At 34.9% G+C, this 18,163-nt stretch overlaps 1 pseudogene; it reads right to left on the minus strand.

Moving 5' to 3' along the window:
* Window positions 1-1,145: 1,145 nt before the first annotated feature.
* The window catches only part of LOC100443384 (UDP-glucuronosyltransferase 2B17-like), a 112,610-nt pseudogene continuing 95,592 nt past the window's right edge, over window positions 1,146-18,163 (minus strand).

Genomic DNA, 18,163 nt, shown 5'->3' on the forward strand with positions numbered 1-18,163 from the left:
GTCTCCTGCAGTACCCTCAGGCTTACTAGGATTGGGACATTCCAGCCTGGAAAATTCTAGCCAGACTGGTTCTCTGCTCTCAAAGCCTGTTTTCTGTTAAGATGTTTATCAAAACAATATGTGAACAGCAGGACATAGAGCCTCATCAGTAATTCTAATTCTGCCTTTGCCTTGTGATCTTTATGGTCCTTTGAAGCATGTGATCCTTGTGACCTACTCCCTGTTCGTACACCCCTTCCTCTTTTAAAATCCCTAATAAAAACTTGCTGGTTTTGTGGCTCAGGGTCGTCAGCACAGTCCTACCAATATGTGATGTCACCCCCAGAGGCCCAGCTGTAAAATTTCTCTCTTTGTACTCCTTCTCTTTATTTCTCAGACCAGCCAACAATTAGGGAAAATAGAAAAGACCTACATTGAAATATTGGGGGCTCGTTCCCCCAATATCATTTCTATTTGTAGTTTGTTTAGAGCTCTCTTTTAAAAACTCATAAACAATTGATTTTTTTCAAATGCTTTGTTTTGCATTTACTGATGTATCAGGTGATTTTTGTTCATCATTGGGTTAAGGTGATATGTCACATTTTCTCATTTTTGTGTGTTCAATTATCCTTAAATCTAGGGATAAATTTGTCATTTATTTTAGGAAAGAAGCAATGCTGAGTCTTGAACATAGTAAAAGCCAAGCAACACTACTGGTCTTGTAATATCAAAAGAAAGAGTGAGACTTTCTTCACAATTTAATTATTGAGTAGTTTCTTTGCAACAGTAAAAACAACCAAATTCTGCTGAAAATGAAAGCAAAGTATTCTGAGTATTTGCAAAATGGTATTAATATTGTGAATGGATGTCTTAATATTGGGTCAATGTATAAAGTGTGAAACACAGCTCAGTAATTTTTGTGTGTGTGCACCACTTGTGAATAGAATAATGTATTCCACATAAATCCATATGGTTTTATATTATTTTTTCTTTTTCCTTGTTTTTAAGTATTTGACTAAGAATATTTCTAACTTTTAAATAGGTACTAAATCTCTGGAAAATAAATTTTGACCTAACAGGGTAAGTTATAAAAATGTGTTTTGTCACAGGAGGAAGGAAATCCTCTATAACAACCTCTTCATGCTGGAATTAACTGGAGGAATTCTGTCTTTTGGTCATTCCAGCTTCAAGCCTTTGATGTAACTAATCCCTTTTCCCCTTCTTTCCTGTTTTAGCAAACTTTCAGAAAGAAAACAGGCAACATCTTGTGATGATGAAGATCACAGTTGCCACACAGGCCAGCAGGAACCCAATCACATGCAAGTTGTGGTTTTGGAACCAGGTGAGGTCATGGGCTGCAACCCGAAGGTGCTTGGCTCCTTTGTGCTGCATGACAAACTCAATCCAGAAGGCTGCTTGATCCAGGGGCTTAATTGGCAAATCACAGTGAATTCTTGATAACTTCATAGCATTCTCTTTGTAGCTGAAGGATAAACATAAAAATACCAACATTGAAAGTAAATTTATTTACTAAGTCTATGGATGGTCTTTGAAAAGTGTCACATCAATGCTTCAAAGTAAATATTATAGAATTGTCATAGGAATCGAATGTTTTGGTTTGGACAAACGTAGAAAGTTTATTTTTTAAAATGGAATTTTATAATGACAAATATTTTTTAAATTAAAAATGGAAGGTCAGGTGAGGTTAATATCTTTGTAGCAGAGGAAATATTTTGAGCCATTCTATGTGCTACAGGTAAGGCAGTGGAAATGCAATCTGAGATTGATCATCTTGATATTTTATTTTATTTTTTTTTTGAGACAGAGTCTTTCTCTATGGCCCAGATTGGAGTGCAGTGGCATGATTATGGCTCACAGCAGCCTCGACAGTGTGGGCTTAAACAATTCTCCCACCTCTGCCTCCTGAGTAGCTGGGACTGCAGGCGTGCACCGCTTTGCCCAGTAATTTTTAAATATTTCTTTGTAGAGATGGAGTCCTACCAGTTTGCCCAGGATGGTTTCAAACTCTTGGGCTCAAGTGATCCTTTTGCTTTAGCCTTCCAAATTTCTGGGACTACAGGTGTGAACTACCTTTATCGACCCATTTTGATATTCTTAAGGAAAAATTGTTTCACAGCTGGTGTAATATTTCTAAATTAGTCTTTCTCTTTCTACCCTACTATTCTGTATTCTACCATATTTTCCTCCTAGTAGTCAGAATAATTTTTTGAAATAAAAGCCAGATTATGGCATTCATCTGCTAAGATTTTCACCTGGCTTCTCACTATATTAAGAATAAAATTTAAATCTGTCTTTGTTCTACAGAACCCTACATGGTCAGGCATGGGCAACTTCTTCTAACACTTTTCCCATCCACCTTCTCTCCTAGAGGCATTGCCCTTCTATTGTTCTTTGAGCTCCCCAATGTGTTCTCACCTTAGCCCCTTTACACCCTTTGTCCCCTCTCTCCCTCTCTTGGAATATTCCTCCTTACAACAACTTGAGGCTTGCTTCTATATCTTTTTGAGACTTCCCCTTAAATAATACCTGTTAGAGAGGCTCTTCCTGGCCACACTATGGTAGTACCTGTAGGATTTCCTCTATTGTTTTGTGCTTATTTTGCTGTTTAATTCCTGGAACTTAAAAATATGTTACAAGTCTTCTCAAATAAAACTTTAAGTATAAAATACATAAATGTACACAAATTCAATGAGTAGCTCAAAATTTTAACATTACCTTGAACAATATCCTGATGTGAACACCAACTTACCTACTACTCAGATCATAATATGAAACATCACAACCTGCCTAGAAAAACTCTGTCTTCTTGGGCCATTTTAGTCACTACTTTTGTCCTCAAGTTAAAACTACCTTGACTTCTAATAGATTAATATTGCTTGTTTACATAATGAATTATATAATATATACTCGTTTGTGTCTTTTCTTGGGTAGAAGTTATTGGCTAATTCGATTGCTGTAATATGATTCAGTCAATTGACAAATACCACAGATTATCTCTTATTTTTATGACTGATGGATCTTTGGGTTGTTAAGATTTTTGAACACGATTACTAATTCTGGGGTAAGCAAATGTGTGTATATCATTAGATATACATATTAATACATTTTTGATGGGTGTACACTTGAGAGATGAGTTGCTGAGAAAAAGATGCATGTAGAATTATGATGTTATGTTGACTGGCTTTTTAAATACACAAATTTAATTTCCAAAATTTAGAGTTGTTTTTTAAGTTGTAATTTTTTGGATAATTTTGAATTTATTTATAGTATGGTTAGAGCATTTCCTTTTTATGCTTTTGAATCTTATCACATTTGCTAAGTCTTGATTTTTGGCCCAGTAGAAGTTCAATTCACTAACTATTCCATATACTCTTAATAAATGTGTATTCTCAATATACATTCACACTCACCTCCACACATAAATATGTATGTGTGTGTGTATACACATATATATATGCACACACACATATACACAAACATATATATATGCAATACATATATATGTATACACACACGTATATACAATAGGTTATATTTATGCTCTTCAAATGTTTATTTTTAAATCACTATTTATTTTTTTTGGTCTGTGTAAATTTAGTATGAGTTCTAGTAGATTCACATTTAAATCTACTATCTTATTCTGTATTTTATTTTCTGTTTTCCAATCTGCCGTATGTTTCTTTTCTAATTCTTTCCTGTTGGCTTTTAAACTATTTTTAATCATTCATTGTCTCACTATCTTCCTGGTAAGGTATTTTCAGTATATTTCCTAAGGTGGTACCTCCTTATATATATTGATAATAGTAATCAATAGTCACAGCATTTTCTACATTATTTCTTTTGGAGCACACAAAAATTATTACAGATTTATTTCCTCACTATTAAAACTTTGTGCTTCAAGGGACATCTTCAATAAAGTAAAAAAAAGAATCAACCTATAAAGAGTGGGAGAAAATATTTAAAAATCATAGACTGACAAGGCATTCCACCAATAATATAAAAATAATTCTTATGAATCAATAGTAAGATAAAAATGTTAGAAATGTTCAAAAGATGGGAATAAAATTTTCTCAAAAGAAGATGAATGACTTGCCAGTAAGTGCATGAAAAGATGGTTAATGTCTTTAGCCACAAGGAAAATGCAAATTAAATCCACAATGAAAGATCATTTTATATCCACTGGGATCCCTGTAACAAAAAGACAGGAGATAACAAGTGTAGGGAAGAGTGTGAAGAAATTGGAACCCTCCTGTACAGCTAGGAGTAATGAAAAATGGTGCAAGTACTTTGAAAAACAGTTTAGCAGTTCTTCATAAACATCAATTTTCCATATGGCTCAGAAATTCCACTCCTAGTGTCTTCTCAAAATTAGTGAAAACAACTTTTTTCACAAAAAATATGTATAGCAGTGTTTATAAAAGCTAAAATTGGAAATAACTGAAATGTCTGAGAGCTGATAAATGGGTAAATTCAAAATGGTACATTCATCAAAGAATATTAGCAATAAAAAGAAAAAAGTTCTGACACTTTCAACAATATGGGTGAAACTAATAAAAGACATTGTATTAAGTCAAAGAAATCATTTATAGAACACCGTAAATCATATGATTTAATTTACGTGAAATATCCAGAGAGAATAATCTATTGAGAAACTAAGTTGGTATTTCCCTAGGACTGGAGGTTTATCAACAGTGATTTTATGCATTTTCAGGTTTATTTTAGGGTGATAAAAATGTTCAAAAATTATATTATGGTGATGGCTTTGTAACTATGTAAATGTACTAACTAATTTAGATTTTACTTTTAAATAGGTAAATATTAGGCTATGCAAATTGTATCAAAATAATGATAATAATAAAAATACATTATTGAGCATGAATACAGTTATACTTTCAGAAATTTTATGTATTGAATTGAAATACTTTATTGTATTTCTCCAAGTTCATTATTTCATTGTATTATAATCTGTCATTCAAAAAACTTATATTTTAAACAATTATCTATATATGTTTAAAAATATTTTTTGTGTAGAAAGTTGTTACAGTAATTATTGACCCATCAAATATATGGGATCAAATGTAACTGAAATAATTGGTGAAAAATAAAAGCAGGTTTCAAGTTGGTTAAATTATTTAAATTCTTTCAAAATTGGTCTCCTAAAAGGGATAAGACATGTATTCAGTGTTGTCAAAAGAATCTGTAAATACCACCTAGTAAAAAAAATTGTCATACTCACACAGGGTCATTAATGACTGTCTTCAGTGCAATGAGCAAATACTTGACATGGTCCTGATGTCCACATTGAGGGCCTTCATGTGAGCAATGTTATCAGGTTGATCTGCAAAGGAATGGCCACCATAGGAATCCCATGATAGATTGCCTCATAGATGCCACTGGTTTCACCATGAGTCATAAAAGATTTGGTTTTTGGATGACCTAGGATTGAATAAATTTTAGCAAAATTATTCATAAGACTAAAATGAGAAATGCACAATAGAATGCTCTGAAAGGGGCAGTGTCTACTAAATAATAGATTATTACACACATCAAACTCCATTAGAATTGCTTTCAGATTTCAGAGAAAGAAGCACCTAATTCTTCTGGAGGTAAGTGAAGGCCACATGAAGAGGTGGTGGCATGTGTGACTTCAGACTCAAAAAATGAATTGATATTGCCAGGTGGACAAACTGAAAAAGCACATTCTGAATGAAAAAAATGTGCAAAAAAAGAGAAAAGAAAATCAATAATATTGTGTATGTTAGAGCATTTTCCCTTAAATAAATACTGCGGTCACTGAGTGGGACATGTGGTGTATGCAAGGCAACAGGGAGTGTGGTGGTGGTATTGGAATAGAAGAAGGGCAGGCCACATTACATCAGGAAATGTGTTACCACTTTATGATAAAGATTGAGGATTTAGGCCGGGTGCGGAGGCTCATGCCTGTAATCCCAGCAATTTGAGAGGCAGAGGTGGGTGGATCACCCGAGGTCAGGAGTTCACATGGTGAAACCAGGTCTCTACTAAAAATACAAAAATTAGAGAGGCTTGGGGACAGGTGCCTGTAATCCCAGCTACTCGGGAGGCTGAGGCAGGAGAATCGCTTGAACCTGGGAGGTGAAGGTTGCAGTGAGCCAAGGTCGTGCCAATGCACTCCAGCCTGGGGACAAGAGCAAGACTTCATCTCAAAAAAAAAAAAAAAAAAAGATTGAGGATTTATTTTCAGAAAATGCAGAGTTATTGGTAATAGAAGAGGCACTGTTATTTTTTAGTGTCTTTTGAAATTAACCCTACAGTAGGGAAAAGGACAGGTGTAAAGCTGTACAAATAGGAGACAGAGAGACAATCCAGGAAGTTATTGGGAAACCCCGTGAGAGGTAATTATATCTGAAATAAAGATAATTTGATTCTGAACATAAAGAATGTGAGTGTCTATAACAAAATACCAACTATATAGTTATTTTCCTGGTAAGACTGGAAAATAAATATAAAGTAGTTAGGCTTTATATTTGAGTTTTTTGATAATAAATGTTCAGTAAGTTTCTTTCAGGTTGAATTATCCCTCTAATTGGCTGTTAGTCATATATTCAGTATTTGTTCTGCAGAGTATTACCAAGAAGGTCATTCTGGGATATCCAGTTGTACAGCTGAGTATTGGATGCTAAAGTATTTGGTCTCTTTCCATCCACAGAACCTGTTGGGGCAAAGAAAATATCTTGTTCCATAAGTAGAACGTCAAAGGTATAAGATGTTAGAACTCTAAAGAAATTGTCAATCAGCTAGTTAAACCCCTTCCATATGATAGATGAAAAAATGAGAACAAGCAATTTTAAGAAATGAGTACCACTAAAAGACTATTGAATATCCACATTTCATGTCTTTACTTTTATTATCAATTTGGTATATAAGAAAATCATGATGTTTCCAACAGAGTAGCTTAGACACTTAAGAGTATCAATAAAAAATTCAAAAATTTAAGAAATTATTAGACAGTCATTATAATTCTACTGTAAAATACAGTAACAAATTAGTGACAACCTATACATTTATTTTATGTATTTTATACTACCTGTAATCTTCCAAATTTAATGTTAGTTTATTTCTTGAGTGAAATGAAAAGTGTTTACTTATATCTATTTTTCTGTAAGTTATTTTATTAGTGTTTGACATCTTTGATTTATAAAAAAATCTATAAAATCAGTTACCTGTGAGAAATAAATCAGTGCTACATAGGTAGTACATACAACTTCTTGCAGATTACACATTACCCAGCACTACATCCAAGAAAAATTTCAAGTGGCAATTTCTTTCTTTTCTTTTCTTTTTTCTTTTCTTTCTTTTTTTTTTTTTTTGAGACGGAGTCTTGCTCTGTTGCCCAGGCTGGAGTTCAGTGGCACTATCTCAGCTCACTGCAACCCTCGCCTCCTGGGTTCAAGCGATTTTTCTGCCTCAGCCTCCCAAGTAGGTGGGATTACAGGCATGCACTGCCATGCCCAGCTAATTTTTATATTTTTTAGTAGAGACGGGGTTTCACCATGTTGGCCAGGCTGGTCTCAAACTCCTGACCTCAAGTGATCTGCCCGCCTAGGCATCCCAAAGTGCAAGTGGCAATTTCTGAGTCAAATTCAAAGTATTATCATTTTGCCAGTTTTGGAAATTCTTCCAATGTAGGCCAAAAGAGCCAATTGGCAATTTATGAATAAGAATATACACACTAAAAAATTGTAAAATTATATTTTGCTAAATTTTGCTTAACTGATCATTAACACTTAGATGCCGCTATGAAGCATCGGCAGCGTAGATTAATATGGGCTGCTTTAACCAAGCCATACCCATAGACAGTACCAAAATAAGATACTGATTTTAGATTCCCCAAGCAATCCTTATAAACTGGAGTGTAATTTATGAGTGTTTTCCTTGTATTTGCTATGTGATTGTTAAAATAACTTTGTGTTTCCAGAAAACAATTGGCATAGGTCGTTAGGAGAAGGCTATGTCAGGGAGGAAACTAAAAAGTAACTCACAAATACACAAAAACTTCAAGTGTATTCTGCATATTACAAAATAAGTTCCTACTGTATTTCATGGAGTGAGGGCATCTGAACCTCTTTCCATGCCTGGCTTCCTTCTGCTTGACTCCTTCTTATATTCCCTTCTCCTTCCTCAGTCGGGAGGAGGTGTTTATCTGATGGTTAGAGCAGAGGCTTTATGGTACCACATTTTATAATGCATGGAGTCTACCCTAAAAGCAGGATTCTGTTCCCTCCTTTTCTATCATATTTTCCTGTTTAAGACATTAGCAAGGCCCAGTAAACAGGGCAGGCAAGTACTTCTGTTTCTCTAAATCTACTTGGCTAGGTGGATACCTCCAGAATAGTGGTTTGTCAGGCTGGACATCTTTTCTCTGAATGCATTCTGAATTGCCTGCTAAATAGGTCTATTCCAAAATATACAGAAAGTACAGGAGACCAGATTACTGAGCAAGCCTAAATTGAATGATGCACTTCAGACTTTTTTCAATACCTTATTGTTATTGTAATAGTGCAGTAACTGATTAAAATGTAAGTCATTTTAGATAATATCTATAGTTGTACCATGTTCTCAGGAAACTTGTAAGCAAAAGGGACAAATGACAGGGCAGAATTTGGTGATTTCTGTGTACATGCCTACAATACTATGATAATACCACAACTTCACCTGCACCTCTTAAATATATTTTTTTCTGATCACAATATTAATGTCAGAATTTTTATCAATCAAACACACCCTCGTTATTTTGGTATCTTCCATATATATTTTTGTTTTTGGACCAATATCTGAGATAATCAGAGCTATCATATCAGTTATTTTTTCTGGCAGAAAATTTCTATGATTGGACTCTTTACAGAGTTTAACAGACTCATTCAGTAGCTGTCCACCATTAAGACATTTTTTCTAACCTTTCGTGGAATCTGGGCAAGAGCTGATGCAATCACGTTGGCCCTTTCTTCTGTGATGTTACTGACCATAGACCTAAGTGAGAATGCCATGACACCATTTTCTCCAGAGCTCTGCACAAACTCTTCCATTTTCTGTGAAGAAAGAATTTGTTCTATCACAAAAGAGTGTCAGCATAGCAAACACTATAGAAAAGATTAGTACATACATCTAAGAAGAGAAAATCAAGCGTCATCAGAAATTTTTGGAGTAATGGCTATTTTTTAACTGACCTAACCTCTGTTTCTTTGGAAGAAGTTATGGAATATGATACACATGGCATCTGTTATGCCTATTTGTGTAAACATGTGTGTCTGTGTAAGGAAAAGATGAAAAACAACTACGACACTACAGAAGAAGGAGATAATGCTAGAAAATATTATACCCAGACTCTTCATTTACAATACTGTAATTACTAATATGGGTTCTTGGAAGATGGCATTTGTTGTGTTTAATTCCATATTGTTGTAGTTCTACTAAATTCCTTGTGTCTATTAAGGCAGGGTTTTTTGTTTGTTTGTTCTTTCTGTAGAGTTCTTTTAGTTGGGAGTCATTGGAACCATTACCTGGCTATGAGCAGTGAGGAAAAGTTACTATTGAAATAATTTTATATCTCTATTTCTTTAGCTCTGTAATTCTTTATACCTCATTTAAAACTTGTCAGATTATCTGTCTTTTTCCCTAAAAAAACAATCTTTAAAAGCTGAGGTTTAATAATGATGGAGATTCAGGAGTCTGATACTGTGGTGCGAAATTTCTGTGAACTAGTCCTGAGAATCTCATTTATAATACAGAATTATGCAGTATATAGTTACATAACTGAGTGATTGTATTTCTCAGGTCATTGCTTAAATATTACTAAGACTTTTTTTTCTGAAATCACACTGCATAAATTGATATGCTACTGGCCAGGCATGGTGGCTCACACCTGTAATCCTAGCACTTTGAGAGGTCGAGGTGGGCAGATCACGAGGTCAAGATATTGGGACCATCCTGGCCAACATGGTGAAACCCCATCTCTACTAAAAATACAAAAATTAGCTGGGCGTGGTGGCACACACCTGTAATCCCAGATACTCGGGAGGCTGAGGCAGGAGAATTGCTTGAACCCGGGAGGTGGAGGTTGCAGTGAGCCGAGATTGTGCCACTGCACTCCAGCCTGGGTGACAGAGCGAGACTCCATCTCAAAACAAAACAAAACAAAATAAAACAAACAAAACAACTGATGTGCTACTTATAACTGCCTGTGAGAGACCCTCATCATCACTTTTCTGTGTCTCACAGGGGCACTTACACCTCAGTGGAAGAATCCACCAGTCATTTTTCCAGTGGAGATCTCTTCACTATCTTGAGTAGCTCATTCACACTGTATAAACCCCTTGTTGAATATGTGTTTGCTTGAAATTTATTGAATTACTCTGAATTGTGGTTTCCTATATGTTCTCATTTGTAAATGTAAATGCGTAGTATAATTCCACATTGCTCAATGCATACGCCTATCAAGACAAAATAAAGAGAAAGAGAAATGTAAAGCCAAAAGTTTTCAGTATATAATGTCAAAATTGAATACCCATCTTTTTGTTGTTGTTGTTTCTTTTGTTTTACATTTATTATTTGATTTATTTTCTCTGTAAAATAATGATGAACCCCTTCCAACATAACACGCATACTTTCAGATCCTAAACATGGGAGGTAAACCTTCTTTTAAAAACTTGTTTAAAAAAAGAAATCCTAAAGTTTGTGTATGCACAACATATATTGCCAAGTATTTTTCAAAAATATAATTTCAGCCTTATGACATTAGTTTTAATTGGACAGTCACTGTATTCCAGGTAGTTCATGGGGCTCCCAGGTATTCTGTGTGACTCATTACCTGTGAGAACCCAAAGTATCTGAAACAGTTCTCAATTTAGAAAGTTTATTTTGTCAAGGATAAGGACATGCTCATGACACTGCCTCAGAAAGTCTCAATGACATGTGCTCAAGGTGGCTGGGGCACAGCTTGGTTTTACACATTTTAGGAAGACATGAGACATCAATCAATATGCATATGATGTACATTGGTTTGGTCAGGAAAGGTGGGGCAATTCAAAGTGATACCTTCATGTCATAGATAAGAGACAAAAGGTTGCATTCTTTTTTGGGTCTTCAATGAGCCTTTTGCTGAATACACAGTATACATATGAGAGAAGGGTTGAGAAATAGTCACTTACGCCTTAGTCTGACTCAGTAGATCTGCATTTTTTCCATAAACGGTGGTGAAGGGATGGCTTTGAGTTCTGTCCTCTTTTGTCCCTCACCTGTGAAGATAAGCTATCAATTTACATTTTCAGGGTGAAATTCAACAGAAATGTTTCAGGTTAAAGATTTTGAGGCCCACAAGGAATTTCCTTGTGGGAAAATTGTAAGGGAGGTATGTAACTTAAAAACAACAACAACAACAAAAACCCAACTTTGTAGCTATCTTACTTAGGAATAAAATGGGAGGCAGGTTTGGCTGATACAGTTTCCAGCTTGACTTCTCTTTGACTTAGTGACTTTGGGTTTTCAAGATGATTTTTCTTTCAGACCTGTAGCCACATTTAATGGAACTTGTGTTTGATGTTTTGCCTCGATGCCTCACTGCCCAGAGTCTTCTTCATCCACCCAATATTGATGTAACATATTGTCTGTTTATAGACTCATCAGTGATCTCATTCTGGGATATCTTTATGAAAATAATACATCAGTGTACAAAATATTAAAGTATGAAAAGCTTAAAAAAAGAATTAAATTTCCCTCATACTCTCTGTCTAGAGATATTCCTCATTTAAATTTGTATGCTTTTATTATGGTTTTTATTCTATTTATATAATTCACTGTGATGTTTATTTAGATAATTTTAATCTTATTGTATATTCCTTTCCATCCTGCATAAAAATTGTGATCTAGTTCTAGTCATCATTTTGTTTCTCAGTTTCCAATGATACTTGTATTATAGCTGACACTGTAATTATACATATTTTGATAAAATGATTGTAATGGCATAGAATGCATGTTGTATACATTTTTACATAGTACTCAATAGTTTTTCAGGGCTTCTGCCCTTCTCTTCCCTCTGTAGTAGTCCCTACTGTCTATTGTTCCCATTTTTGTCTATGTGTACCCCAAGCTTAGCTCCCACTTATAAGTGAGAACACATAGTATTTAGTTTTCTGTTTCTGGGTTAATTATTCTGGTTCATGTGTGTGTGTATGCACAAATCTCCATGTATTTGTTTGTTTATCTTGGCTTTAATCTGTCATTTTATTTTCTTTTTTCAAATGTTGCCTGCTTATCTATCTATCTATCTATCTATCTATCTATCTATCTATCTATCATCTATCTATATATTTAAGAATGAGGACATAGAATGATTCACTGGGATATCTTTGTATCTGTGAAGGACTTAGGACCTGGTTGGCTTTGATTTTTATGCTGAACGCATACAACTACTAGACCTTACCTAAAGGGAACCAAAAATTTCATAAAAAAATTATACTTTGATGTGTTACATCAATTCTAGTTTTCTCATTTTACCCTGGTGAATTTATTTCAATTTCTTTACAGAAAAACTTTCTAGTTTTTGTGTGGAAAGTGCAAAGATGATGGTATTATGTAATACAGTAAGGGTTAGTGCATTTCATTTTCACATCTTTAGTTTCCTTTAGTCTGTAATTATCCCTTCATTTTTTGTCTTTGTTAATTTTTGACTTCTAGATGAATTATTGACCAGTTCTTTTATAGAATGATTCTTATTTTACATTTGTTTAATGTTCCTTTATGATTAAGTTGCTATCACACATTTTTTGGAAAGAATACTGCAGACATGTTGTTGTAGTCTTCACATTGCATCATTTTTGGGCAGCAGATAGTGTTGATTTGTCATGCTGGTGATGCCAACTTTGATTTCTTAGTTAAGATGCTGTCTACAGGTTTATTCCCTTTAAAATTATAATTTCTCATTTTGGAATTAGAAGTATCTTGATAGGAGACTTTGAGACTGTAAATATCCTGTTTCCATTACATCCTTTCCCTCTAATTTTAGCATCCATTCAAAGATAATTTTTGCCTGAATTAAATTATTGTGGAGTTTGTCTAATGATTATTATGTCCATAATTTTTTTAACAATTAGTAAGAGAAATTCTACTCTAAGAAAGAACATTTTTTCCCTTTTATTTCCTTATACTGGTTTCTGTCAAAATGATTTCATGAGTATTTGGTTTATTCCAAAGGTTACAATCCACAGCTATCATTATTCCATTGCTCAAATTGGTCCAGATTTGATTCATTGGGACTTCCTTCAGTTTCCTTCTATATTTTTCTGATCTGTTGTCATCATGTTGTATACTTGTTTACTTTCTGGCACCCCTAGATATTTCAGGCACATCCTGTACTTTTGTTGCCTCAGGGGTGATGTCATTTATATCTTGAGGAAGGCATGGTTCGTTTTATTGGAGTATAGTGTCTAGAAGCAAAATTTCAAGTACTTAGGGTGTTCATTTCATCTGGGATATTATTACTTCTAGGCCATTTAAGCATAGACGTTTTGGAAATATATACATAACTTTTCATTAACAACTTAAGAGAATAAATAAATTATCATTTCCACAAAATACAGAAAATGGAGAGTGTAGTAAGCTAAAACATGGTAAATCTAAATAGTAAATGTTTACAGATAAGTTCAAACTAATAATTTAATGTAAAAAGTTATTTTCATTTAATGTCATATAATAGTTATATATCAATTTAAATAAGAAATAAACTCACCTATTATGGTAGAGATTCTCAGATATTTCAATCCAGCTTTTATTTTTGTTTAAAAGAGAAACACCTAATAAAAATTACCCATATTACTATAAAATATATACAGATTTTACAAGAGGCATATACCCAATAGCAAATAAATGAAAATTGATGCAATGCTACAAAAATCAAACAAAGCAGAATTAAGATGCAAAGTATCAAATGTGATAAGTGAATCATTTCATGTGGATAGAAATAATTCACTTTAACAATAATAAATATTTTGAGATTGAAATATATCTCAGAAACTGATAGATAGAACAGAGAAAATAAATTCTGTGAAAGTTGATTGTATTAGCAACAAAAGTAACAAAAATAATATACTGAATCCCGCATCTTCAAATAGAGTATAAATATTCTTTTGAAGTGCACATGAAAACTTTTATAAAATTAAACTAAGTCAATGTCACAGATAAAATCTTCACAAATTCTGAAGTATATATATCATATGTATCTATATAATGCGATACAATTAAAAGAATTATAAACTTAAAGAGAATGTACTACCTTTCAAATATACACATTTAAGAATTTCATTCAGTGGAGCGGACTGTGCTTATCACTCATGACCCAAGTCTTTACTACCTCTTCTGCTCCAAACACATATATCATGTAAAGAAGACAGCATGGAATGTACTCAGATAGGTATACAACTGAGAAAACTTATACACCAGTTGTTAGCATTAGGGAAAATTGTATGAATAGATTCTTATAGGAGTTATAACAAGGTGGTTTTGGAAGGATAAAAAATGTGGCAAAAGCCTTAAAAGTGGAAAACAAAATTTACCTACAGAGTTCTGGGAATTTCTGTTCTGAAAAAATGTAAGTTGTAATAACTAAAAAATTAAAACAAATTAAAATGAAACTGATCTCTCTAGATGACAGCAGAGACATGCAGGAAATGAGAGTTTGCAGAAATTAACAGCTGTTGAAGATTAACTTATGAAAACCACATGAGGAAATAACCAATTGTACACAATAGTAAGATTTTCACCCAAGGTTTATAAATATAGGAAAAAATCAAAATAATTTTTTTTCTCAGAGATGAGAAAATAGTTAACATAAAAATGGAATGGGGTGAGAAGCGTGAATATAAGGAGGAACACTTAGAAATTGTGGAAATTAGAAATACAGTCACTGATTGTGTAAAATGTAATAGAGTTCACAAAATAAAATGGAACTGAATGAACGAATAAAAGAATGAACACAACCTGCAATAAGGTGAATTAGTAAACTTTCTCTTTTTCTGACTGAACCTTGACTGATAGAGCTTCCAACAGAAATCACCTAATACTGTAGGAATTGCCACTAAGCTGATTAAAATATGAAAGTGTTATTTGCTATTACCATATGTTAGAGCCCTCCTGATTGCCTGCTTTACTTCTGAAGCTCTGTCATTATGGTTTCCTGGTTTTAATCACTCATTCTATGTTTCACTGAAATATTTTGAACTGAGTCAATGTGTTTCTCTCAAATTTAATTTTATTCTATCCTGTCTCTTGCCTCCTGCAGGTTCTCACTTTGAGCAATCCAGCTCCAGAGCTTACCTTCTCTGACCTAGGTTTTCTCATTTTTTTTTTTTTTTTTTTTACCAGTTTATCTGAACTTCATTGACCTTGTTCCTTTGCCAATCACTCTGAGCCACTGTCATCATGACTCAGGATTCTAGAATTTGAACAAATTATAAATTTGCCGTTTGTATCTTCTGTACCCCAAAGAAGAACGAGTAGATGGTACCACAAGAGAAAAATGGGTGCAGTACATGAAAAAAACACCTGAATGAGTCACAAACAAAAAGAGATGGTTGATTAGATTTATAATTAAGCATTTGCCAATCAAATCAGTGATACATTTTTATATTATTTGGATTGGTAAAATTTAACATCCACCATAGATGAAGCACCAAATAACTGTCCACTCCAGTGCTGCACAGGTGGGTGTACACAGAAGGAGGTAGTGTTTGAAGGATACCCCTGGGCTCAACTGACTCAAGCTAGCTCAGTCTTGGTAAGAGGGAGACTGGACACTTCTGGTACAGTTGGGCTGCAGACACACTGTACCAACTGTAAGTTCACTTTAGTGAGAATCTTCATATGCCCTCACTTGAAAGAATTTTCTTTTCCAGATAAGTTTATGCCTTTTATTCATCCAAATTTTACCATGATGCTGTGCTCAAAGATACAACAATATTTGAGGTACTAAAAAATAAGAAATTTGAAATATTGTTGTCTGCTATATCAGTTTTCAATTTACTGAAGGTGGAAATTTTACAGATATTAAGAAATAAAGTAAACTGAAAAAACATAGGTGGAGTGAGACTGAGAGAAAAAGAAATGGAGAGAGTCATGGAACTCCTCGAAGCAGGGTGAAAATTATTGGATATTTATTAAGAAAAGAGATGAATGAAATGAAAATTAACATGGCTAAAAAAAGGTCTCAACACAACATTATAAGAGGTAGGGTGAATAAATGAGACTTTTTGAAATTAATCCAACCTAAAAGGGCCCCAAACTAGTCAGTTTCATTTATCACAGTGTAGAGTAGTTTAAAAAGCAGGAATGCAGAGATCACAATTAGAAAACTGCTTAATAATTTCTTCAGATAATGCTGAGGCAGATTAATCAAGATAAAAATTAACAAAAAAAAAGGGTTTATTGGTTTAAGGCCCTGCTATTGACCCAAAGCCTTATGTAAGATTGTCAGGAGATGGGGAATAGAAATTCCAGAGACTCCTTAATACGGGACCCCATGTGCTATGCTACCAAGATGCATTGGGGAAGCCTTGACTGAGGTTATAGTTAGGTTGAGAAACCATAAAAATGTAAAGATTAATAGAATTATGAAATTTGTGATATTTAAACAGGCTTAATTTAAAGACAGTGTGTCTTTTTAACTTAAATGTCTTAAGAGATGGACTTTATGTCTGGCTGGAAACACTTGCTCTACCTATTAATAATATTGTAACACAAAACCTGCTGATAAAGTCCTAAAGGAACTTAAGTAAAGGTTAATGAAATGAAAATGAAAATGTATAGGAAAGTTGGTATTTTTGAACATGCTTTATGTGAAGTAGTATCTATTTTATCTGAATGTGTCAAGGTTGAAGGACACTGTATCTAACTAGGAAATGTTTCTTGAATCTAATATTGTATAACAGAAGGTATGCAAATTTGCCCTTCAGCCAACATTAATTGGACATGCTAAATGAAAACCACTATGGTAGGGTGGAGCCAAGACGGCTGAATAGGAACAGCTCCAGTCTACAGCTCCCAGTGTGAGCGATGCAGAAGATGAATGATTTCTGCATTTCCAACAGAGGTACTGGGTGCATCTCTCTGGGGATTGTTGGACAGTGGGTGCAGGACAGTGGGTGCAGTGCACTGAGCATGAGCCAAAGCAGGGTGAGGCATTGCCTCACCCGGGAAGTGCAAGGGGTCAAGGAATTCCTTTTCCTAACCAAGGAAAGAGTGACAGACGACACTTGGAAAATCGGGTCACTCCCACCCTAATACTGTGCTTTTCCAATGGTCTTAGCAAATGGCACACCAGGAGATTATATCCCACACCTGGCTCAGAAGGTCCTACACCCACGGAGCTTCGCTCATTGCTAGCAAAGCAGTCTGAGATCAAACTGCAAGGTGGAAGCGAGGCTGGGGGAGGGGCACCCTCCATTGCCGAGGCTTGAGTAGGTAAACAAAGCGGCCGGGAAGTTCGAACTGGGTGGAGCCCACCACAGCTCAAGGAGGCCTGCCTGCCTCTATAGAGTCCACCTCTGGGGTCAGGGCATAGCCAAACAAAAGGCAGCAGAAACCTCTGCAGACTTAAATGTCCCTGTTTGACAGCTTTGAAGAGAGCAGTGGTTCTCCCAGCACACAGCTTGAGATCTGAGAATGGACAGACTGCCTCCACAAGTGGGTCCCGGACCCCCGAGTAGCCTAACTGGGAGGCACCCCCCAGTAGGGGCAGATTGACACCTCACACAGCCAGGTACTCTTCTGAGACAAAACTTCCAGAGGAACGATCGGGCAGCAGCATTTGCTGCTCAGAAATATCCACTGTTCTGCAGCCTCCGCTGCTGATACCCAGGCAAACAGGGTCTGGAGTGGACCTCCTGCAAACTCAAACAGACCTGAAGCTAAGGGTCCTGACTGTTAGAAGGAAAACTAACAAAGAGAAAGGACATCCACACCAAAATCCCATCTGTACGTCATCATCATCAAAGACCAAAGGTAGATAAAACCACAAAGATGGGGAAAAAATAGAGCAGAAAAACTGAAAATTCTAAAAATTGAGCACCTTTCCTCCTCCAAAGGAACGCAGCTCCTCACCAGCAACAGAACAAAGCTGGATGGAGAATGACTTTGA

The sequence above is a fragment of the Pongo abelii genome, chromosome 3, assembly GCF_028885655.2.
Source record: "Pongo abelii isolate AG06213 chromosome 3, NHGRI_mPonAbe1-v2.0_pri, whole genome shotgun sequence".
NCBI classification, from domain to species: Eukaryota; Metazoa; Chordata; class Mammalia; order Primates; family Hominidae; genus Pongo; species Pongo abelii.